This window comes from Thrips palmi, unplaced genomic scaffold, assembly GCF_012932325.1.
Source record: "Thrips palmi isolate BJ-2018 unplaced genomic scaffold, TpBJ-2018v1 HiC_scaffold_16, whole genome shotgun sequence".
NCBI classification, from domain to species: domain Eukaryota; kingdom Metazoa; phylum Arthropoda; class Insecta; order Thysanoptera; family Thripidae; genus Thrips; species Thrips palmi.
Genome location: NW_023144625.1, coordinates 14,900,904 through 14,924,702, shown reverse-complemented (window position 1 = coordinate 14,924,702; position 23,799 = coordinate 14,900,904). Strand labels below are relative to the sequence as shown.

At 63.3% G+C, this 23,799-nt stretch overlaps 1 protein-coding gene across 1 annotated transcript in view; it reads left to right on the top strand.

Moving 5' to 3' along the window:
- Positions 1-23,799, top strand: part of LOC117642265 (E3 ubiquitin-protein ligase mib1) — a 160,829-nt gene that overhangs the window by 134,088 nt on the left and 2,942 nt on the right. The gene's annotated exons all lie outside the window — the stretch shown is intronic.

The following is a 23,799-nucleotide window of genomic DNA, read 5'->3' as shown; positions in this document are numbered from 1 at the left end:
TGCTTGCAGGAGCGGGGGGCGCTCCGTGCTCCGTGGCGTGGCGGCGTGGCGGCCCGGCGTTTTGGCTTGACTGGGCGGGGCGGGGCGGGGCGGGGTGGGGCCTAGCATGGTGTTCCGCCCCGCCCCGCCCCGCCCCGCCCCGGACTGATTTACGATTGATGGCGCGGGCCCCTCGCGGACCCCTCGCGGGGCCTCGCATGTTTAGGCGGGGCGGCGCGCGGCTCATTGGCGGCCCGGCCGGGGCTTTTGCATATCCAGCCGATTCGTCAACTTCAGCCGGGTGAAAAATAGCCGAGGTGGCGGGTCGCCGTGTCGCGCGCGTCCTTTGTTTATTTATTTTGCGAGCGCGCGCGACGCGATTTTGGCGGGGATGTCCGTGTGTGTGTCTGTGTGTGGGGGAGAGAGAGAGAGAGAGAGGGAGAGAGAGAGAGAGAGAGAGAGAGAGAGAGAGAGAGAGAGAGATGCTGCATCAGGTGACTGACCTCACCGTGGCCTCCGAGTCGCATGCGAGACGATTTGCGAGTCGCGCGAGAGGAATATAAGTAATCGGAACGCAACGGGTTGTTTTCCCACCGCGGTTGTTGGATGTTTACCAAAAGGTACCCTCCGCGGCGTGGCGCGGCGTGGCGCGGCGTCGTGGTGTGAGCGCTGCGCCGCGCCCCCAACCCCAACCGTGGCCCCGAGGCTGCAATGTCGGTGGGGTGCCCGCGGGCACGGCGTGCCCAGTGTAGCGGCAGGAGTGCCTTCCCTGCACCCCGACCTACATCCGCACGCGCACACACTCAGCCTCACACACTCGCACACACACACACACACGGCGACGTATTGTCATTATGATCCGTCCGGTCGACTCATGGACCACTCCGGTGGGTCCCCGCTGCCGTGTTGACGGGGTGCTGGGCGAGCCGAGCCGGACGAAGGGGCGCGCTGCTGGGGTGTACGGTACTGTACCTTCACCTTGCGGACCTGGCGGTGCTGTACACTGGCAGAGCGAGATGTTGACGGGCAAATCGGACGGCAATCTGTGGGGTTTCTCTTGGTTTACGTTTATTCCGAAATGCAATCAGGGTGCGGGAAGGGAATTATGTCCCCGAGACTTTTGTTTTCGGACCGAGTTGCTGGAGCGCGGCCGGGGCGGAGGAAGACCGCCTGCCCGCCTGCCTGCCCGCCTTCCCCTGGCGGAACGGGCCAAATCAAGTTTACCGCCATGAAAATTGGGCCACGTAAATCAAATGCGAAAAGCAATCTGTGTGTGCATTCATGCTCGCTATTCGGGTTCGTATTGCCGTTCGGCCGCTGCTGGCTGCCCTGGGCTGCCCTGGGCCGCCGCGCCGTGCCTCGGGGGATTCCCCCGTGTGGCGCGCGGCCCCATGGGTTGGCTGGCTGGCCGCTCGGTCTGGCCGGCTGGCCCCGCTGCGGCCGATGGGGTCCGGGGTTGCCATGCCACTCGGCCATTGAAAAGCAAGTTGTGCAGTGGAGCAGACCTTGGACGCGCTGGTCCCGGGCCGACTGTCCGACCGCGCGGCCGGCCGCGGCCAAAGCAAAGGCGGGACATAACTCGAAGCGATTTCGCGGCCCGGACCGCCCTATGCCGTGCTGCCGTGTTGCCGCGCCAAAGTGGGTCATTTTTTGCGCGGCGCTGTAAAAGGGTTTAATGCGCGCGGCACACTGGCAGACATAAACAGTGTGGGCCTCCTCGTGCTGGCTGGGCCGCTGGGCCTAGAGGCCGCCGCCTCGGCGACGAGGACCTGCAGTGGCGTAGCGGCGTAGCAAAGAAGGGGTGATTTGGCGGCGGGCGGTGTTTGCCGGGAGGGGAGGGGAGGGGGAGGGGAGGGTGTGCCGCACACCGCTCGCCCCAAATTATTTGGACATGGGATGGACACGGTGTTGGCTCTGCCGGCCAGACAGCCAGCGGGCTGATTCCGAACCGCACTTTGTCTCTCTCTCTCTCTCTCTCTCTCTCTCTCTCTCTCTCTCTCTCTCTCTCTCTCTCTCTCTCTCTCTCTCTCTTCTCTTTCGCGCTCCATGCGTAGCGTGCGAGAGGCAGAGAGACGCACACAGAGCCCGCAGGGGGGCCGCCGCTCACCGGTCTGTCGGAGCCGCTCCGAAAGTCGTTTTCGTCGCTCTGTCCTTGTCGCGCCCGCACGGCACGCCCCGCGAGTGCGAGAGAGACAGAGCGACGAAAACGACTCTCAGTCTGCAGGCGGAGCTGGGCGGAGCAGCAGAGCGGAGCGGCCAGGCTCTTCTTCAAACGGTGCGCTGGCGAGGCGCATGTTTTCCAGGACGGGAATGTTTGTGTACTGCGTGAGGGAGCGGAGCGAGGGGGAGGGGGAGCCACGCAGGCATCCCTCTGCAGCATCCGGCCGACCCACACAGGCACTGGCAAAAAATAAAAAGAGAAAATGGGGAGGGAGGGAAAAATAGGGAACCAAACGGCCGGTTAAATAATGTGCGGTGAGGCCCGGCGAGGCCGGCAGGGCGGCCGAGGCCCGGGAGCGAGGAATCTAATAATTGACGTGGCTAGAGAGCACGCGTGGAAGCGAAACAGAGCATGCCGAAGCGGCTAGGCCAAAAGCAGGGCGGCCAGTGCCGGAACACGGCAGGACTGCCCTCGGCGTCGTTCGCTCGGACAATTGTTTCCCAGCGAAAACATAAACACGTCCGCACACCAACACTCACCCCACACACACATACACACACGTACGCAGACTGGGGCACGCAGGAACTACACCACACGTTCACAAGCCCCGGCGCAGGCCAGGCCATACCGTGTCTAGCGCAGACCCGCACACACACAGACGCACACCTCTGCGAATGGCGCTCGCCGCTGCTGAAGCGTGCTCCGTAAAACCCACGGGTTATTTCCATACGCTACTCACTGCGCGCCCTCTGCCCGATTGGCTGCTGCGCTGCGGCCGAACAACTTCCAGTGTGGGGCCTGCGTCGAGCCGGGATCCACTCGACCCCCTGACGCTCACTCTAGACCCCAGTCACGGTATCATTCAACTATCCTCCTACACTGCTGCTTACCTCGTTCAAGGTGTGGCAGTGCTAACTCCAGGCCCCACTCCTCGATCGCCTGCTTCACCAACTCGGGATAGGTCACAGATCCAGTCATGACACTCTAGACCCCTGTTACTCACTTTTCACTATCAACGTCCTCTCTTGATACCCATGTTACCATCCTGTAAGTCCACTCCCAATCTGAACTCCTAACATCCACTCCCAGTCTCCTCAACTCATCTCCACATCTCACACCCTAAGCAAACCAAATCTCGGTTTCCAAACACCCCATCTCCCGATCTAAATTTACATCCCCATCCACTGTGCGAAACCCAACACCCGCCACTCGGCGCCGCAAAAAAACCTCACTGGGAAACCCGACACCGCGCGGCGGTGTCCAAGTCCAAGTCGCACTCGAGCCAACTCGCACACTCCACACCCCCACTCGCCGCGAGTAGCTCGCGGGACTCTCCCACTCACTCCACTGTGAGTCTCTGGGTCGCGCCACAGCTCTCCAAGTATCCCGACGCGGAGCCTGGAGGCGTGCGGCGAGGCGTCGGGGCGGAGGCATCTGGCGCCGGAGAGGGCACTCGCGAAGGCATGCCCGTGATGGCTCCATACTTCTTTACATTCCATAAGTTTCAAATTGCAATATGGGAAGCAAGGAAGTATGGAACTCGCACAAGGACTGCTGCGGTGGGTGCCGATGGTGCTGGCGGTGGGTGGCGGTGCTGCTGGTGCTGGCGGGTGGCGCCGCGAGGGCGTCGCGACGCGGTCGGCTCCGCGGCCCGGTCGGCCGGTGGTTCGCACGGGAGGCGCGCGGCCGCGGGGACACGCGGGTCCAGGATGCAGGGCTGCAGGGGCGCGGCCAGGGCGCGGCCAGGGAGCACGCCGGAGGACGTCCTCGCCGTGGCGGTGCTCAAGAGCGACTGACGCCGAGGACGAGCAGGCGCAGGCACCAGGCCTCGGGCCCAGGGCCTCTCCGGCCTCCGACTGACTGCGGCCCGGGTCGCCGGGACGCCAGGGATTTCTGCGCCGGCCGGCCGACCGGGGCTGGCGGGGCTGGCGGGGCCGCCCTGGCGGCTCGGCGGGGCAGAGTGAATGCAGATGTCTCGAGCAACCACACATGGGCCGGCCAGAGCGGCGGCCGCGGGCTGGCGGGGACGCGCGGGGGGCGGAGGGGGCACCGGTGTGGGGGCTCCTTGGGTTGCCTGCGGGCTTTTTTAATGTGACCCCCTGACGCTAAAAATGGATCCCCGGGCTGTGATTGGCTCGTGCTGCGGCTAGGAGCCCCCCGGCCCCCACAGCCCCCCGCGCGGCGTGCTGTGCAGCACACTGATTCCGAGAGTCGTTTTCGTCGCTCTGTCTCTCTCGCTCTCGTGGGGCGTCCCCTTTGGGTGCGAGAGAGACAGGGCGACGGAGACGGCTCTGGGAATGAGTCTGCTGGCTGTGCTGCGGTGCCCCCCTCCGCCGACTTGTTTTTAGCCCGCCGCTGCCGCCGCGACGGCCGCTGCCGCCACTGCCCCCTCTCTGGCCTGCCTTAGGCCGTGCACAAGCCAAATTTGTCACTTTCCGAAAATAACTGGAGTAATAGGTGGGGTTCTAGCCGACCGGGGGCTGCCTATGGCCGCGACCGCCCCGTGCTGGCCAGTTGGTCCGCAGTCCATGGCGTTTGGGTCCCCCGTCGCTTCGCCGTCGTGGAGGCCCTGCTGCCCCGTCCTGGTCCCCGAGTGCGTCATCGCGCTGATAACACGTCGTTGACGGACGGGCCCTCCTTGGGGCGCGGCCAAGCCGAGGTGGGGGGGGACGAAAGGGTGGACTGCCGATTGGTGTCCGGCCAACAAAGCCGAGAACCTTGACAGACCGTCACGAGGGGCGTGGCGGCCGCGGCTCGAATTTGCGTTAGCTTCCCGGAATGCAACAGGCGGGACCGGCGTCTGTTCCGTCGCTGCGTCCCCACGCCCCGCCGATTCGTTGCGGTGGCGGCAGCACGGCGGCACGGCGATGCTCCCCGGGCCGTTGGCCTTCGGGCGTGGCTGGCGTGGCGGGGGCCGGGGGGCTCGCCTCGCACGCAGCCCGCCCCGTTGTCCATGTGGCCTAGGGGATGGCCTGGATGGCCTGGATGGCCTCCAGCTGCACACACGTGCTGCCGGTCCAGGGGGCCAGGCCGCCAGCCAGCCAGCCAGCCAGCCCAGGCGGGGGCCACGGAGACTACCGCTCCTCCCCTACACTGCCAAGCAAAAGGCGCCAGCGTGCCTTTTTGGAACACAGCAGACAAACCGTTTTCGAATCGGAAAATTGTTCCTGAGTAGCGCTGTTTTCTCAGGGCCAGTGGGCCTCGGCTCGGCCTCGCCGGCGCGGTGAGCGATCCCCGGCAGACGGCTCCAAAATACACCTTCATCTTAGTCACGTCCGTCGAGGGCTTGGCGCACGACGCGGACTTGGCGGCCGCCGTCGCCGCCGGGCCTCGCTGTGACGTGGCGTGACGCCCCGCGGACGGACAGACAGACAGACAGACAGACAGACAGTTCAAACACCGCGTGTCGCAGCGGGTGTGAAAAAGCCTCTGGAGGATATTTAGGACGCCATGTGCATCCGCTGCGACGTCGTCTGGAGAAGGTGATCCAGGCGTGGTGCCGCGCCCCGAGCGCCCCGAGCCGGCGGGGACGTCGGGGAGGGGCCCCAACCATGTGGCACTAGGGACAGTCTGTGAGAAAGCGAGGAGGCTGCTCACAGACACACTCACACACTCACACACAGACACACACACACACACACACACACACACACACAGAGGCATGCCACAGGTCAGCAGCAGCATGCATGACGTCTAAAACGAGAGGGGCGGCCACGCAACTGCAGCTGGCTGGTTGGCTGGCAGTGCAACGAAGTTGAAAGCTTTTAGAGGTACGTCTGTGTGTGTGTGTGTGCGTGTGAAATTCGCTGAACAAAACGTGAACGCGCAGTTTAAAATAATCCTGTCCGTACTGCCGATTTGGCAACCCTGTGCGCGCCTACACCACCAACACTGCGGTAAAACAATCGGCGTAGCCCACGGGAAGCCTACAGGCTCGGCCGACCCACACGGCCTAATTGCAGCCAGATGTGGCGCACCAGGCCAGCGAGTGCGAGAGAGACGGGGCAGACCGCAGGCCTACGGACGGTGTGACTGACTTCCGGTGCGGAGCGGCTCCGGGGCCGGGTTCGGTGTCTGTCGTCCTGTCGCTCTGTCTCTCTCGCACCTGTGCCGGACACCGCATGGGTGCGAGAGAGATGGAGAGTAACGATTCTCGGAATCAGTGTACCTGCAGAAGGTCCTCGCACTCTGCTTCATGTCGACCGCCATCGCCGTAGCGCAGGTGTTGTTCTGGTGTGGCTGCGCTCTGGGCGCTCTGGCCGCCCTGGCTCCGGTGGAGCGCCCGACCAGGTGAGCGCGGCCTGCCCGCCTCGCTTGCCTGCGGGAGGGTTGCCTACACTGCGCCCGACCAGGTGAGGTGGCGTGCAGCGCGGTGCAGCCCGGGCGGCGGGCCACGCGGCGGACAGGTGTGCGCGCGGGTTGCCTACGCCGCGGATGGCAGGCGGAGGCTGCGGGCGCGCCGCGCGCCGTTTGTCACGCATTCTTGTTGTTGATTTTGTTTTCCGTTGCCGTTGTCGCGCGTGCACTCCGTTGCCGGCAGGGATCTGAACGCGCTCGCGGGGCGCGGCGTCGCGCGTTGAACTCACCAAACTCACGGCGGCGGCGGCGGCGGCCCCTCCCTTCCCGTACACCGCGCGGCCCGGCTGCCTACACTGTGAAAGCCGGGCCCCGCGCGCCCGGTATCGGAAATTCGTACGAGAAAAACTAAAAAATGTCCCGACAAAATTTATCGGGTCTTAAAAACGGAGTTCTTTGGAAAAGGAACGCGGCGCGGCCACCTGTGAAAATAGAGTGGCTGTTTTCTTTTTCTCCTGTCGTAAAATGAGAAACAAAACGTCGGTCGCGCTGCTGAATTTATTCTTCTCTCCCGGCGGGGGGGGGGGGGATGCGGTGGGATGCATGGCACCAGCGACCTGACCCCGGGCCGGGCCGAGACGAGCCGCGGTGCTCGGTGCCCGTCCATCACGACTCCGAACAGTGCTTCTCGTCGCTCTGTCTCTCTCGCACTCGCGCCGGGGGTTCCTTAGGAGGTGCGAGTGAGATGGAGCGACGAAACACTCGTGTTCGGAAACGCCGCTCCGCTGCTGCTCCTCTGCCCCGTGTTCATTGAACGTGTGTCAACGTCCGTTTGCTGGCACGGGGCTCTACGTGGCGCGGCGTGGCCGGGGAGGGGGGCGTGGATGTTCGGCGCGGTGCGGCACCACCACGCGTGTGCAGCAGCCAAAAATAAATGGTGTCTATTGATAGCACGAGCCAGACGCCAGCGCGCCAGCGGACGCTAGCGGAGCGAGGACTGGGCTAGGGCTGCCTCAGGGCTGTCTTAGGGCTGCCCTAGGACTGTCTTCTCCCTTTAGGCCGGCGTTTGTTGCACGTTGGTGCACGGACAGCTGTCCCCCACTCCTCGCTCCTCCTCTCGCCCCTCTTGCTTCCGACCGCCCCCCCCCCCCCCTCCCGCCCCCGCGTCACCGGCGAAGAAGTCGAAACACGACGACGACGACATCCCGGAGACGACACGTACGACGTGCCGTGTCGGTCCAGCGCTGAGTGCTGCGTCGTGCAACTGTCTTTTTTTTTGCAGTAGGGTGTCTGCTGGAGCGGTTTCATGACGCTCCGCTGCACTGGTTTATGGCTGTAGCTTCACAATGCACTTGGTGGCGGCGTGGGGTGGGGCGGACCCGCCCCCGCATTAAACACGCCATAAAGTGTGACGGCTGATTGCAGGGCGGACGAGCGCTGCATCGCGGCCAGCGGCGACCTTGCGGTTTGGCCGCTGGAACCAGCACACTGGAGGCCATCTTATTTCGAGTTTTGTCCCTGGAATCGGCCTCGCATTTCCACCCGGCTGGATTTGCTCGTGGAACAAGGCAACCGTCGGCACCGTCCTGTCCTCGATTCGAGTCCAATTTGAGGACTGGAGCAAAGGGTCGTCCGAGTTACGTCTGCCTGAACAGGTCTGCCCTTCCCCCTCCCCTTCGCCGGCTACGCCGCTGGGAGTGTTGTGATTGGCGGCAGCGGCGGGGCGGGGCGGGGCGGGCGCCTCGCTCGTTACGCGGCCATTGTCAGGTGTGTCGGACACGCATTGAAATGCTAACGCGCTGCTGACGCGTACATCCGAGCGGAGTACATCTCGCGCCCGGTGTACAGGGCCTCCGGGGCCTCCAGGGGGCCTAGGGGGCCTCCAGGGCCCCACGGCCAGTTGTCCTGGAGGCCTGCAGCGACTCGCCGGGCACGCCAACGGGCACGCCGAGCGCCACGGCCGTCATCACGGCAATGATTGCCGCGATGAGCAACGCGTAATGGCGTTACCGCGACACTGTAGCGGCGCGGCAGCGCGGCCGGGCTGTTGAATCGGAGGCCCAAATTGGATGAATGCGCGTCGCGCGCCGGTATAATGGCCTTTGCGGTGTGGCGGGGCGGCGGGGAGGGGGAGCGTCCGAGGGGTGGGCCGGCCCGGCCCGGCCGGGGTCAGCGCTTGACCGGCGGTCCGTGCGGCGTTGCGGCCCGTGTGGCGACACTTGGACAGGTTGGCGTCTGAGATTGGGTTAGTTTGCTGCAGTGTTGCTGTCACGCCGAGGAGGGCGCGGCCGGCCCCCGCGGGGCCCCCGCCGCCCCCTTGGCCCCCGCCCCTTGGGCCCCCCGGGCGGCCAGGCGTGGCGTGGGGCTTAATCCCGACAGTGGTCCCCCGCCTTGCGTGCCGTGCCGCGCCCCGCCACGCCCCGCCACGCCCCGCCACGCCCCGCCACGCCCCGCCACGCCCCCACGCCCGCCACGCTAGACACATTTGTGCGACATGCTACTGGCCCCCTCCCCTTACCCGCCCCGCCGGGCGTGTGATTAGACCGAAGGCAGGGGCCGGGGTTCGAACCCCAGCCCGCTCGCTCCGTTTTCTTCGCCAGGGTACCGCGGCGTTGCGCTGGCACGCTGTGCGTCACGCGCGGGATGCAGCGAGACCCCTAGGTATATATACTCTTGGAATTTATGCTGACCGTGCCGAGCCGTGCCGAGCCGCACCCACCCTGTCCCGGCGCGCTTCCTCTTCCAAACTCTCCCGACCCAACCCGGCGAGGTCACCGTCGTCGAGCTTGCAGTGGCGTGCCTCGGCGTGCCACTGGCGGAGCGCGGAGCGGGAATATTTTATACATTCAGGAGACGTGTGTGGCCTTGTGTGGAATCCCCTTCAAGACACGCTTTATTTAATTATATTTCACCGGAGGCGGGGGCGGGGGTCTGCGCGCGCAGGGGGTGCGGGTGTGAGTGTGTGTGTGAGAGAGAGTGTGTGTGTGTGTGTGTGTGTGTGTATCTGTGTGTGTTTCGCTGTGTACGCAGGGGCGCCCTCGCTCCGTAACAGTTCAGTTTCCGGTTCATGACGTGGCTCTGCGAAAGGGGGTCGTATTTGAACAGCGTCAGCTGGAGTGCGCGCCTGCTGCTGCGGGGCCGAGGCTGGGGGCGGCGCGGGGGCGGCGGGGGCGTTGGGGGCGGCAGGGCGGCCGCGGCGTGGCACCTATTGGATTTGGTAATGAACGACTTCGCATATTTACGAGTCTGAGTGAAAGGTCTGGGTGGGGTTTGGGCGGCCGGGTGCTCGTTTGGTCTGTGGTTCCATTCTTCGCCGCGCTGCCCGCCTCGCCCCTACCTCGGCTCCACCCCCGCCCCTCCGACACACCCAAAAAAAGCGTTGCAAACTGTTTGAAAAGTTTTAAAACGACACAGCTGCACAGTCTGGCTCGACGGGACTCTCGGTGCGCCTCGCCAAAGCAGCCAAGACCCTGCTGGCCGTGCTGGGGCTCGGCTCGGCGCTGCGCTCGCCGCAGGCTCCGGGATCTCCCAGTCTCCCAGTCCCAGCAGACTAGTGGCAGTGATGGATTGCCGTAACTGCATACCGTGCACGCCGCGCCCCACGCCGCGCCCCACGCCGCGCGAGCGTAGAGGCATTAGCCATCGATGCCGTGAACGCGACCACCATGCGCCGCGCTCGCGGACGCGCTCTGAAAACCTGCCGAGGCGTAATGTGTCAGCAGCCCTCTCCCCCGTTTTTGTTGTTTTTGTCGTTGTTTGTCGAGGCAACTTGTATCCGAAATGCGCGTGCATCGGCGGGCCGAGGCAGGCGGCGGCGCGCCGCTCTGGAAACAACGCGGTGGTAATGGCGGTGGTAACCCCGCTGCATTACGGGCTGACAGCAGCTGTCGCCGCGCGGCGTCGCGGCGTCGCTCCGCCCGTCCTCTGTCTCTCTCCCCTCCAGATCGCTCTGTCTCTCTCTCTGGACCAGGCGCCGCCACCGTTTTACGGCGCGACGAACACTCCGCCGCCCAACTCGCGCGGCCCGATTTTGGCGCGACGGCAGCGGGCCGCTGATTCCGAGTAGCTCTGTCTCTCTCGCTCTGTCAGCGTTCTACGGGAGTCCCTGCGAGTGCGAGAGAGACAGCGCCTCCACTGCTCGGAGCTGCAGCAGCAGCGCGCTCGCTCCTCATCGCGTCCGCGAATCGATGACGCGAGCCCCGCGGTGCTGCGGCGCCTTGCCGCCGCTTTCGCCAGTTAGTGCGGAGCCCCGCCCCGCCCCGCCCTGCCATAATATTTTTACGCGCAAAGTCGATAAATTTGGCGCGCGGTTCTTGAGGCGCCGCCCCGCGGCCGCTTCGTCGAGGCTCAACACGGAATTAATTTGCCAAAGTTTGGGGCCGGCCTGTCTCGGTGCGCGCCGGACGGGCCGCTGGAGGTGGTTGTGCTGCTGCTGCTGCTGTTGCTATGTCCGGCGCCAACCCGCGCGCTCTCTCGACCGCTCTACGAATTTTTCATGGCCCTAATGAAAGTGGAACGGAAGCAGTATTCGAACCCGAACCCCTCGGCGGCGTCGCGGTGTGGTGGCGGCGCCTTTCATCGTCGGGGAGGTGCATCCCCCTGCTCCCCCTCACCCCCCCCCCTCTCTCTCTCTCTCTCTCGTGGGGGAATTGAATAATGAGCCGAGCGGATGGCTGGCAATTAGATTCCGTGTCGTTTGCGGCGGCTGCTCCGCCGCTACGCTGTTACGTCTTGGGACTGGCGGAGTCAACCAGGTGCCTTCCGCGGCGGCGGTGCCCGTGTCCCCACATTAGGCGCAGCCCCTCAAGGGCCCCAGCGAGCCCCGGCGAGCCCCGGCGACGCCGTGCTGACGAATGTCACGTAATTTATGAAACGGCGGCAAAGGATTAAGGTGCTGTGTCTGTGACACAAATAGCCCGCCTTCTTCATCCCGCACCATTCCTCATCTTCCCTCCTCCTCGTTCCTCCTCGTGTTCCTTATCTGCCGCGGCCATCCCCCTCGCCTCCGAGGCCCCCGTCCCCGTCCCCCTGGCCGCCGCCGTGCCGCGCGGGGATCGAAAATTGATGGAGGCCAGCCAGGGGCTGGGGGCAGGCCAAAGGCAGGCCGGGGGGCGGGACTTGGTTGGCGGTTTGGTCAGTAAACCACCTGACGTCGGGGGCGAGAGAGGGCAAATATTTGCATGCCATTGCACGCCCTCGAGTGAGTGTGTGGGAGCACGGCGCCCGGGGCGTGGGCGGGGCGCGGGGCTCGGGGCGCGGCGCGGCCCTTGGCCAGAATGCAGCGCGGCAAACGTTTCTCCGCGCCACCCCTTCGGCCTGCGGCCCTTCACCGTCACGGCCGTCACGCGCCTCGCGCACGCACGTGCCTTCCCAAAGGAGTCTCGCTCTAGCCGTCTCAATTTTGGACGTGCCCTCATATCACCGCGGCTTCGCTTCGCAGCGGCAGCCTCCCCCGGCGAGGACGACGACGACGACGACCGACTCCGCTGTCAATTATGGGCGTTCGGGCCCTTGTCGAGGGGCTGTCAGAACGGGCCGACGCGGCGGAACGCGGAACGTGGCCGCCGAATCACTGCCTCGCCCGCGGCCCTTCGGCGGCGCCCCCCCCCCCCCCCGGCCCGGCCAGGACCGCGACGATACACCGCGGAATCGCTTTCCGAACGACGGCCGCGCTGCGCCGCCGCCACTTCTTGGCGTCCTCCGGGCACGCCGTTTTGTTTTATTGCGGTTCATGTCCGCCATCGGCGATAAAGTGCCGCCGTTTTGGCGTTTGGCGCGCGATCCGCGATTCGCGGCCGCAGAGCCCCGCGGACGACGCCGTCCTCGGTGCGGCCGGATTGGCCGACGCCGGCCGCGGCAGACTGATTCCAAGAGCCGTTTTCGCCGCTCTGTCTCTCTCCCACCCACGCGCGACGCCGTATGAGTGCGAGAGAGACAGTGACAAAAACGAGTCTCGGAATCAGTCTGCTGGATTATTAATCGCGCGGCGGAGGCCGAGGAGGACCCGGAGCACGCCGCCGATTGGCTCGCCACTCGCGTCCGAGACTCCGAGACCGCCGAGGCGCCGGATAAAATAAACGCTGACGTCCGTCCGCGCCCCCGCCCCCCAGCACGCCCCCAGCGCGGCCCCCGCGGCCCCCGCGGTCCGCTCGGAACGGATTGGGACTGTACTTCGCCCAGCAGGACCTGCAGGACCGAGTGGGGGCGGCGGGCGTGTGGCGCGGGGGCGGGGGGCGGCGGCGGCGGGGTGGCGGAGGTACTCGCGCAGACTCTTTGGTATTCGCGGTGTGTCTGCTCTTGAACGTCGACCGGAACTTTATTCGGCGGGGTGCCGGCGGGAAGGGTTGGGGTGGGGGAAGGGGGGCGGTCCGTTATCATTACGGCGACGGGGCCCGTCCTGACTTACGATGGATAAATACACGGCCGGGGAATATCAATAACTTGGCGGGCAGCCTTGGCGGAGGAAGGCAAGCGGGCGAGGCTCGGGGCGCGGCGCCGCCAACGCGCCAACGGGTATCAACTGTTTCCTTCCGCGCCGACTCCGCGCCTTTGAACGTGCCCCGCCTGTCTGTCTGCCCGCCTGTCTGCCAGTAGGGCGGAGCCGGATGTTGCGAGATTCGGCTGTACTTCCGGTCGCCAAATTTTCGGAAGGGTTGTCATCTGTATTTTCGCTATCATCCGTCGCCGCCGCCGCCACGCCTGGGGGACCTTGAAGCAGACGCGAACTGTTTGGCTCTGCTTTCTCACCCGTTCCCACACTGTCCGAACCTTGACACACAAAGCCCTGCTGCAGTTTGCTCTTTGAAGGCCCTCCCCCACCGTAAGGGCTGTTCATTGTCGACCCCCGAAAGTGGGTCATCTCGGGCGTCGTCGACTAGGATTCAGGATGGAAGGCGGCTGGCGGTGGTGCGGTGGTAGATGACGGCCGGCTACCTGACTCTGGCCCGAAGTCCGGGTGAGGGTGGTGTGGGTCGAGAGTCCTAGCCTATTGTCTTTTTGCATTTATAATGACCGTTCAAAAGTCTCATAAATTTTAAAAATTTCTACAAACTGAACGCATATTTGGACTCACAAGAAAAAACCAACTTGATTTGAAAAAAAGTTGAAGGTTGTGTCATTATTTTTGGTCGATTTAAGTTTTGGATAGTCTTTCCCTCAAATCGGTCAAAATTGTCGTAGCAACATGCCGTTTGCACAAAACGCCATAAAATTTTATTAACGTTTTACAACAAGTATCAGTTTTAATTTGAGTTCAAAATTTAAGTTTTGATTTGGTGCAGCAGTTAAAAGGCCATTATTATTCCCCCCTTTGTTCCGACTGCGAGGGGCGCGCTCCACCCGCACAAAGGGGCGGGTCCGGGGGCCCGTGTCGAGGGTCCAGCACGGGCCGGGGCAAAATGTTGTTTTCGGTAGCGGGGAGGGTAGCAGGCGACAAAGATTGCCGAGCCGCCTTCCATCCTGAATCCTAGTATAAGCGCGCCGCCTGCGCCGCCTGCGCTGCCTGCGCTGCCTACGCTCATTTGCTATTGGCAGCGCGCTCCGTTATTTGCAGTGGCGAGTCCGCGGAGGCTGATTGGAGGCCCGGATGATGGGGGCGGCCGGGCGGCACGGCCCGGTGTAGCACAGCCCGCCCCGCCCCGCCCCGCCCCGCCAGCAAGTTTGCTGAATTACGAACCTCGAGCGCTGTGCCGTGGCTGTGCCCTGGCTGTGCCGTGTACCGAGAGCAGAGCGAGCAGAGCCTAGTGCCGCCTAGTTCTGCCTACGGTGTTTATTTTCATGCCTCCGCTTTCAAGTCGTGAATAATAATAATGTTTAAAAAGCCAATATTGCCTATGCTTTCCTTTCCTCCTTCTTTTTTCTGCCAGACTTGCATCATTGTGCTTTCTGTGTGGAAAATCCGGACGCGAATGTAATTTTATTTCGTCCTGCCGCGCCTTGCCAAAGCTTCCCTCGGCGGCGTGGCGGTGATTTCGCCGGCCGCGTTTCTCCTTCCTCTTCTGTCTCTCTGTTTTTTTCGCTGCGTCTTTGTCTTGTGTATTTTGGTGGACGTGGGAAGGCGGGCCGCTGCGCCGGGGAATACCAAGTGACGCGAATCGACTTTGAATGACTGCGGCATTTTTTATTTGAAGGGAGGCGTCTTCTTCGTTTCGGTGGAGAAAGGGGCGAGAGAGAGAGAGAGAGAGAGAGAGAGAAAAGAGAGAGAGAGAGAGAGAGAGAGAGAGGGGAGAGAGAGAGTGTGTGGAGAGAGAGGAGAGAGGGGGGGGAGGCGTGGGGGGAGGAAAGAGAGAGGGCCTCTCTAAATGACTGTCGAAAGCCGGAAATTCCGTGCGCGCGCACACACACCCACACACTCTCACACTCGTACTCGCAAACACACACGAACGACGCACGCACGCGCTAGGAGGAAATTTGGCGTCGCCCCTGACAAACTGAGGGCCAGGTCAACTCGGGGGTAACTCGGGGGGAACTCAGGGTAACTCGGGGTAACTCGGGGGTAACTCAAGGGGAAGTCGGGGGGGAAATCGGGGGGAACTCGGGGGGAAGTCGGGGGGAACTCGGGGGGGAAATCGGGGGAACTCAGGGGCAATCGGGGGGAACTCGGGGGGGAAATCGGGGGGAAATCGGGGGGAAGTCGGGGGAACTCAGGGGTAACTCGGGGGGAAGTCGGGGGGAACTTGATCGACTCGCCCAAACACTAGAAATACGCTCCAAACTAGCACCGTTGCCTTTGTCTCGTTGCCCCGATTCTAAAAGTGCCCCTACTTGCCCCTCTAGCTCAGCGGTTCCCAACCTTGGGGTCGCGACCCCAAATGGGGTCGCGAAAAAATTTTGAGGGGTCGCGGCGAGGTGGCTGGGGTCGCCTGGGGTCGCGGGGGTTTTCCCCGGGCTGGCCCACACGCCGAGCACTGGCTGCTTAAATGCCGCAAATTTGATCAAAACGGTCACAAAGGTGTTTTAAAAGATCGTTTTTTGGGTCGACTTTAAGCATCCACTGCTTCTGATCCGAGGCGGTAAATCGCCCTCCCTCAACGGGCAATTGGTCTTTGGACCTTCCTTTTGCATGCCTTTGTTACGGAGTGCAATTATCTGCCTCAGTTTGGAAGCAGTACTGCCGCAAAGTTGGTCTAAACAGTCACAAATGTCTGTAAAAAAATCGTGTTTTGGGCCGACTTTAAGCATCCACTGCGTCTGATCCGAGGCGGTAAATCGTCCTCCGTCAACGGGCAATTGGTCTTTAGACCTTTCTTTAGCATGCCTTTGTTACGGAGTGCGATTATCTGCCTTAGTTTGGGAGCAGTTTTGCCGCAAAGTTGATCAAAACGGTCACAAATGTCTGAAAAATCGTGTTTTGATCAACTTTGTGGCAAAACTGCTCCCAAACTAAGGCAGATAATCGCACTCCGTAACAAAGGCATGCAAAAGGGAAGGTCTAAAGACCAATTGCCCGTTGACGGAGGACGTTTTACCGCCTCGGATCAGACGCAGTGGATGCTTAAAGTGGGCCCCAAAACACGATTTTTCAGACATTTGTGACCGTTTTGATCAACTTTCCGGCAAAACTGCTCCCAAACTAAGGCAGATAATCGCACTCCGTAACAAAGGCATGCAAAAGGAAGGTCCAAAGACCAATTGCCCGTTGAGGGAGGGCGATTTACCGCCTCGGATCAGAAGCAGTGGATGCTTAAAGTCGACCCAAAACACGATCTTTTACACACATTTGTGACCGTTTTGATCAACTTTGCGGCATTTAAGCAGCCAGTGCTCGGCGTGTGGGCCAGCCGGGAAACCACCGCGACCCCAGGCGCCCCCAGCCACCTCGCCGCGACCCCTAAAAATTTTTTTCGCGACCCCAAGGTTGGGAACCGCTGAGCTAGAGGGGCAAGTAGGGGCACTTTTAGAATCGGGGCAACGAGACAAAGGCAACGGTGCTAGTTTGGAGCGTATTTCTAGTTTTGGGGGCGAGTCGATCAAGTTCCCCCCGACTTGCCCCCGAGTTACCCCTGATTTCCCCCCGATTCCCCCGAGTTCCCCCCGATTTCCCCCCGATTTCCCCCCCCGATTTCCCCCCCGATTCCCCCGATTTCCCCCCCGATTCCCCCCCGATTTCCCCCCCGAGTTCCCCCGACCCCCCCCGATTTCCCCCCGACTTCCCCTTGAGTTACCCCCGATTTTCCCCCCGATTTTACCCCTGAGTTACCCCCGAGTTGTGCGCTGCTTTTGCCGCCAAGTCGGGGCCGTTGCCATTTGGGGCCGTTGGAGCCGGCCGGCCGACCCCCTGCAGCGAGGCTAGCGAGGCTAGCCGGCCGACCCATCCCGCCCTGTATAATGTGAGGGCCGCATTGTGCCCGCATTGTTTCGCGCGCCCCGCATTCCTGCTTTGATACTTTCCAGAAATCCGCTTTTTTACACTGTGCGCGCGTGCGGGGCATTTTGACTTTTAGCATTTCCGTTCCGATGTGAAATGCGATTTGACAGTGTGGGCGTCGCTGGGGCCTGGAGGCTGAGGGGCGCTGCTGGTGGCGCGGCTGGGCGCGTTGGCGCGTTCCGCGTGTGAACGCAGGGCTGGCCGGGCTGGCCCGCCGCACCCGGTACTCTCGCTCAAATATATCATAATTTCTGCGATAAAGAGGTGATTTAAGGGGGCGCTGCGGACGAGGCGGGCGGCTGCCTGCGGGCTGCCTCCGAACGGGGCCCCGTCGCTCTGTCCCTCTCGCACTCACGGGGCGTCAGGGACGGAAGCGATCGAAGCACTGTTCGGAATCAGCCCACTGCTGCGAACCGCGCGGAGCAAAAGCCATTGTGCGTGTGGGTGTGCGTTCGAGCCCACGTGTTTGTGTGTGAGTGTGGAGGCGTGCGTGTGTGGGTGTGTGTGTGTGCATGAGCGTGGTTAGGGAAACGCGGTCGTAACGCGCGGTTAAAAGAGTAACAACGACTCGGACACGAAAACAAAAAACGCTCTTTATTGCGCCTATGTCCGCACATTTGTCTGCCCTCCCCCTCTTTTTTCCCCCGTGCGACCAAATGGCCAAATTCGGGCTGAATTTGGCTCGGGCTTCCCGGCACCCTTGGGTCCTTATTCGCCGGATTGTCCCCCGGACCCTCTGCCCTGCCTGCCGTGCCGCCCGCGTGATCCAGATTTGGTGCCAGACCCGACCTGGCCTTCTCTGACCCCAGCCAAGCCAGCAGCCACCCCACCTGCATTGTCGCGCACTCCCCACCCCCTTTCTTTTCTCCCCGGCCCGGCCAGGGCCACGCTGGGGCCTCGCTGGGCCACGCCCCGAGGAGACACTGATTTGATCATTTCCGACGCTAAATGAGGTTCCGCCCCAGGGGCCGTGCGGTGCCGTGCCTCGCCGAGCCTCGGGCCGTGGCCTGCCTCGGCCTGCCTCGGCGGCGGCGGCCCTCTCTCTCCAAAGAGCCTCATCTCCGTAGCATCTTCCTATTTGGTCCTTCTGGGATCGGAAACGCGCCGAGAGCCCCCCGCCTACTTACCCGCAGTCAAGATCGGCCAGCCCCCCCTCCCCCGAATGTGTGCCTACGCGCTGCATTTGCATAGCGCCGCGGCGTGTTTGCTCGGCGGCTGTTTGGCGTGCGAACTGTCGCTTGTTATTCGCACTCGACAAAGTCGCCGCGCGGCTGTGCACAGCGCACAGTGTAGCGCGCAGCGTAGCGCGCAGTGCACAGTACGTTTGCTGCGCGGGGATGGCACTGGCACCGCAGCGCGGCGTGGCGCGGCGTGGCCGGGGCCGTTCTCGGTGGCGGCCGGATTACACGACTGGACTAAAATCGCGATTTCGGAACGCAGCTCCAGCGCTAGTGCGCACATGACACTGGCACCTCTGCTGTCTGTTCGGAAAATCCGTGTTCCCAGTTCTTTCTTCGTACTACGTCACACCATTTCTGGTGGCGCCCAGTTTCGGCGGATGATTGGTCCCGCGAAAAGGGTCTCCGTCAACCGCCTCCAAGTTTCGGCCCTCTGGGGGGTGGGGGTAGTTCGGGGGTGGGGGCGGACGTGGGGGCAAAGCAATTAAAGAGATCGCCAAACCGCGAAGTCAGCGCGCCAGCCCCGGCCGCCCCGCGCCGCCACGTCCCCGTATATCTGGCGCGGCGGTCGGGCCCCGGCGGCGCGGCCTCCAAATTGAGCGTTCCTTCTCGCCCTCTCGTTCTTACCTGGCCGTGTTACAGTGGAAGGGGAAGCGGGCCGTCCCGCTGGCATCCGCGCCGCCGCCATGCGAGTGCCAAGTTCACGAACGTGTGACTACGCCGCCATCCCCGTATCTTACATGTGTACACGGGTATTCTTTCTTTCATTGCCTCACGCGCGCACACCTTCGCACACCCCACACCTTCACGCGCCTCGCGGCACTCACTCAGGCGCGCGCACGCACTTAGCCTTTCTCTCTCTCGCTGCTCCTCTCCCAGAAAGTCTCTGGCGCTTTATTTACATAAGTAGGAGCGGAGAGACGGTGGGGATGGACCGCTACCGCCGCCGCCACACCGCCAGCAGCAGCACGCCGCGCCCAGGCTGCGCCCCACAGCGGGCCGACGGCCACGGCGTCTGAAAATAACGGTGCTTACGGGGGGCGCGCTGCTCGTGCTGCTCGTGCTGCTTGGGCTGCTGCACGACGGCCGCGAGTACACTGGAAACAAGGCGGCGGAGCTCGGCAGGCGCGCACCTGGCCGTGCTGGCCGTGCCCGCCGTGTGGTTGGTTTGGTTTGGTTGGTCCGCGATGGACGGCGCCCGCCCACACCCAAAATTTACATTGCCCGCTCGCGGCACGGCACGGCGTGGCGCGGCGTGGCCTACATCCCCCTTGTTTACATGCCGCGGCACTGAGTGGCCAGTGGCCGCGCCGCGCCGCGTCTCTAATGTGACAATTATACCGAAATGCTGGCGGCGCGGTGCGGCGCGGTAACGGCAGCAAAGTGCGGCGCCTGGACAAAGTATCTAAAGGGGGACTGGAAGCGCGGTAAGGGTTTGGGGTTGTGTTTCAGCGAGGCAACCTCGGAGGGTCGCCCTACCATAAATGTGCCATCCCGCCGCCGCCAGATAGATGGATTTGTCCGACCCGAAGGCGTCTTCGGGGCCTGTTCGCCTTCGGAGGCTCCTTCGGCCACGCGGCCGGCGGCTGCCGGGACGGTCGGACCCGAAGACGCCCGAACCGGGCCGAAGTAGGCCGATTGGTCGGACCTGTGTCAGGCTCGTCTTGAGAAGGGGCGGGCGGGCCATTGACAATGGCATGCAGTCGGGCCTCGGGACGCTGAGACAGCCCCCCGCCGTCCCCCTTTTGATACTTTGTCCCGGGTGCGGCGCGGCGCGCATGGAGCCGCCATGCAGCACCACTGCAGCGCGGCTGGAAACGGGGACGCCACCGCGACGTCAGTGTGTGTGTGTGTGTGCCTGTCTGTCTGTCTGTCTGTCTGTCTGTCTGTCTGTCTGCCTGTCTGTCTGTCTGCCCGTCTGTCTGTCTGTCTGTTGCTGTCTGTCTGCCGTTGTCTTCTGCCTGCTGTCTGTCTGTCTGTCTGTCTGCCTGTCTGTCTGTCTGTCTGTCTGTCTGTCTGTCTGTCTGTCTGCCTGTCTGTCTGTCTGTCTGTCTGTCTGTCTGTCTGCCTGTCTGTCTGTCTGTCTGTCTGTCTGTCTGTCTGCCCGTCTGTCTGTCTGTCTGTCTGCCTGTCTGTCCGTCTGTCTGTCTGTCTGTCTGTCTGTCTGTCTGCCTGTCTGTCTGTCTGCCTGTCTGTCGTCTGTCTGCCTGTCTGTCTGTCTGCTGTCTGTCTGCCTGTCTGTCTGTCTGTCTGTCTGCCTGTCCCGCCTGTCTGTCTGTCTGCCTGTCTGTCTGTCTGTCTGTCTGTCTGTCCCGTCTGCCTGTCTGTCCCGTCTGTCTTCTGTCTGTCTGCCCGTCTGTCTGTCCCGTCTGTCTGTCTGCCCGTCTGTCTGTCTGTCTGTCTGTCCTGTCTGTCTGTCTGCCTGTCTGCCTGTCTGTCTGTCTGCCTGTCTGTCTGTCTGTCTGGGCTGCCTGTCCCGCCTGTCTGTCTGTCTGCCTGCTCTGTCTGCCTGTCTGTCTGTCTGTCTGTCTGTCTGTCTGTCTGTCTCCCCGCCTGTCTGTCTTTTCTGCCTGTCTGTCTGTCTGTCTGTCTGCCTGTCTGCCTGTCTGTCTGTCTGCCTGTCTGTCTGCCTGTCTGTCTGTCTGTCTGTCTGTCTGTCTGTCTGTCTGCCTGTCTGCCTGTCTGTCTGTCTGTCTGTCTGTCTGTCTGCCTGTCTGTCTGTCTGTCTGTTGTCTGTCTGTCTGTCTGCTGCCTGTCTGCCTGTCTGTCTGTCTGTCTGTCTGTCTGTCTGTCTGTCTGCCTGTCTGTCTGTCTGTCTGTCTGTCTGTCTGCCTGTCTGTCTGCCTGTCTGTCTGCCTGTCTGCCTGTCTGCCTGTCTGTCTGTCTGCCTGTCTGTCTGCCTGTCTGTCTGCCTGTCTGTCTGTCTGTCTGTCTGTCTGTCTGTCTGCCTGTCTGCTGTCTGTCTGTCTGTCTGTCTGTCTGTCTGCCTGTCTGTCTGTCTGTCTGTCTGTCTGTCTGTCTGTCTGCCTGTCTGCCTGTCTGTCTGTCTGCCTGTCTGTCTGTCTGTCTGTCTGCCTGTCTGCCCGTCTGCCTGTCTGTCTGTCTGTCTGTCTGCCTGTCTGTCTGCCGGTCCCGTCTGCTGCCTGTCTGCCCGTCTGTCTGTCTGTCTGTCTGTCTGCCTGTCTGCCTGTCTGTCTGTCTGTCTGTCTGTCTGTCTGTCTGCTTGTCTGCTGTCTGCTGTCTGTTCTGTCTGTCTGTCTGTCGTCTGTCTGTCTGTCTGTCTGCCTGTCTGTCTGCCTGTCTGTCTGTCTGTCTGTCTGTCTGTCTGTCTGTCTGTCTTTGGCGCGGGCGGCGGGGCGTCTCCCAGCCCAGCACCCTTTTCCCTCCCCGTTGTCGTCTTTCCTCCACGGCACATTCGCACAGGTCATTTGGTCCTTTGGACCTACTCGGTGCGCTCTCTGCGTGGGGCTTTGACCCGCGGGGCAGGTGTCGGGTTACCTGCCCCGCCGCGCAAGGCCCCGCCCTGCCCGCTCGCTCGGCCCCGCGTGGGGCACGGCGGCACGGCTGCACGGCTGCAGCTGTCGCCCTACTGGGGTTGCTGCTGCTGCTGCGGCGCTGCGTGCGGACTATTTTGGACCGCGGTTAGGGACTTTTTAGGCGTCTCTCTCCCTCTCGCTGCGCTCGCTGCGCTCTCCGTGGCGGCGCGCGCCATCTCCACTTTCGACGCCCCCTTCCCCTTCCCCTCCCCCTCCCCCTGGCCGCGGCGTCTTGCCGGCCCCCGACCACGCGGGGCGGCGCGAGGCGCGGGGAAGGTATCCGCCGCTCCGCCGCTCCGCCGCTAGTGCCGTCCTCTCCTAGTCCATGCACTTGTGCGGGGGGAAGGGCGTGCTTTGGCGCGCATCTAAAAGCGTGCGGTACGCTACTCTGCCACACTCCTCTCCGTCGCCGTGCTGCAGACCCACTCCGAGAGTCGTTTTCGTCGCTCTGTCTCTCTCACACTCGCGGGGCGTCCCGCGTAGGTGCGAGAGAGACGGGGCGACGAAAACGGCTCTCGGAGTCGGTCCGCTGGCCAGCCATCCCACTAAATCCGTCACACTTGGCAGGGCGCCGACGACGGTGCACCGCTAGCTACACTCCCCCTTTCCTTCTCGTCTCGAAAAACACGGCGCTCGTCGAGCGGGCCCTGTTCATCAATAATCGCCCCCGTGATGACCACCGGCGTGTTCATCCCCAAGACGGCGGCGGCGGCGCTGCGGTGCGCGCGTTCTGCCGGCCGACAGCTGGTAATAACTCACCTGTCACCTGCGAACGGGTGGCAGAGAGAGGGGGGGGGGGGCCACGCTACCCCACCGGGGCCGCGACACCGGGTGGGGAGGGGGGCAACGGCGGTGATGGGATGTAGTAAGGAGATGCTGTGCTGGTTGCTGGTCCGCACGGCCGTTGGAAACAAACAAACAGGAGGCCCTGGCTCCGCGCTGCTCCGCGCAGCTCCGAGTGGGACGTCGGCTGTTCCGGACTGTGGGGATAAAGTTTGGGGAGGCGGGGCCGGGCCGGCGGGGCACAGCGGCACAGCGCCCCGGCGCCGCCCCAGGCCAGCAGGCAGCCTGAGCCTCAAGCAGGGCCGGGCAGACCGAGCCGCCAGGCAGCCGCAGCCCCGCCGGCCGCAGATTGGCACGTCTGGCCGGGCCGAGCCGGGCCGAGCCGGCCTCCGGAATGAAGGGCGCTAATCCCGTTTTTATCCGCCTGTCGCCTTGTCTCTGTCGCACTCACTGGGCGTTCCGTCCGGGTGCAAGAAAGAAAGCGACGGAATTGTCTCGCTTTGGTCGTGTCGTGTCGCCGCCTGTGGCGCCACAGTGGGCCAGAGGGCGGTTTAGACGTCAGCCATCTCCATTCCTCATGGCCGCGAAGCAGACACTTGGTGGGTGGTACCAACGGGTTGCTCTTCGATCGATGAGTTTATGCGCTTTGACGAACAGAGCGCGGGCCGCCCCAAGCCCCAAGCCCGAACGGGTCCTCTGCTTGCCGCTCCCCTCCGCGGGGCTTATTGACGAATGTGGCGGCATTTCCGCGGAAAACGGGGAAAGCGGGCCGGTGCTCCGGGACACGACTGGATACGGGTCGCGGGATAAAGTGTCCCTCTGTCATAATGCGCCGTCCGACTGATGGCCAATTCGGGCCGGGCCGCTCCATCTCCGCTGTCCCAGCACGACGCCGGCCTCGGCGTCCTCGACGCTCTACTCGACGGCGTCGCGGCGCGGTGGACGCCCCAAATGGAGCCAATTTTTTCCAGCGGCAATATGAAGCCTTCTCACCCGTGTCGTCGTCGTGTCGTTCCGCCACCCACTCCGTTTTTGCCAAATCCCCGCACTGCTTGGCCGGGCCGGCACGCCCCGCCCCCAGCCAACCACGTCCAGAGATTGAATGGTCAGTGGCGGTGGAAAGGGTGTGCGTGGGCCCGGCCCGGCCCGGCCGGCCTGTCCCCGCGCTGTGTCGTTGGCCCGTTGGCGCCGCCCATGGACCGCGTCACAAGCCTGGAGCTTGTCTTGAGGGTCGCCAGTGTGCCGCCGGCCGCGGCCTCACTCATACGCTGTTTCATGTAGGTGTGAGGGAGACAGAGCGACGAAAACGACTCTCGGAATCAGTCTGCTGCCTTTGCGGAGGGCGCTCACGGGCCAGGGCGGCCAGGGCTTGGGGCTCAAGGGCCTGGCGGCAAGGACCTGGCGGCCTGGCCCAGCCAGCCCTAATCCGATTACTGCAATCACCTCAAGAACGAGGTGTCCTGCGGATTCTAAAGCCCTGTTCGTAGCCGCAACCCCCTT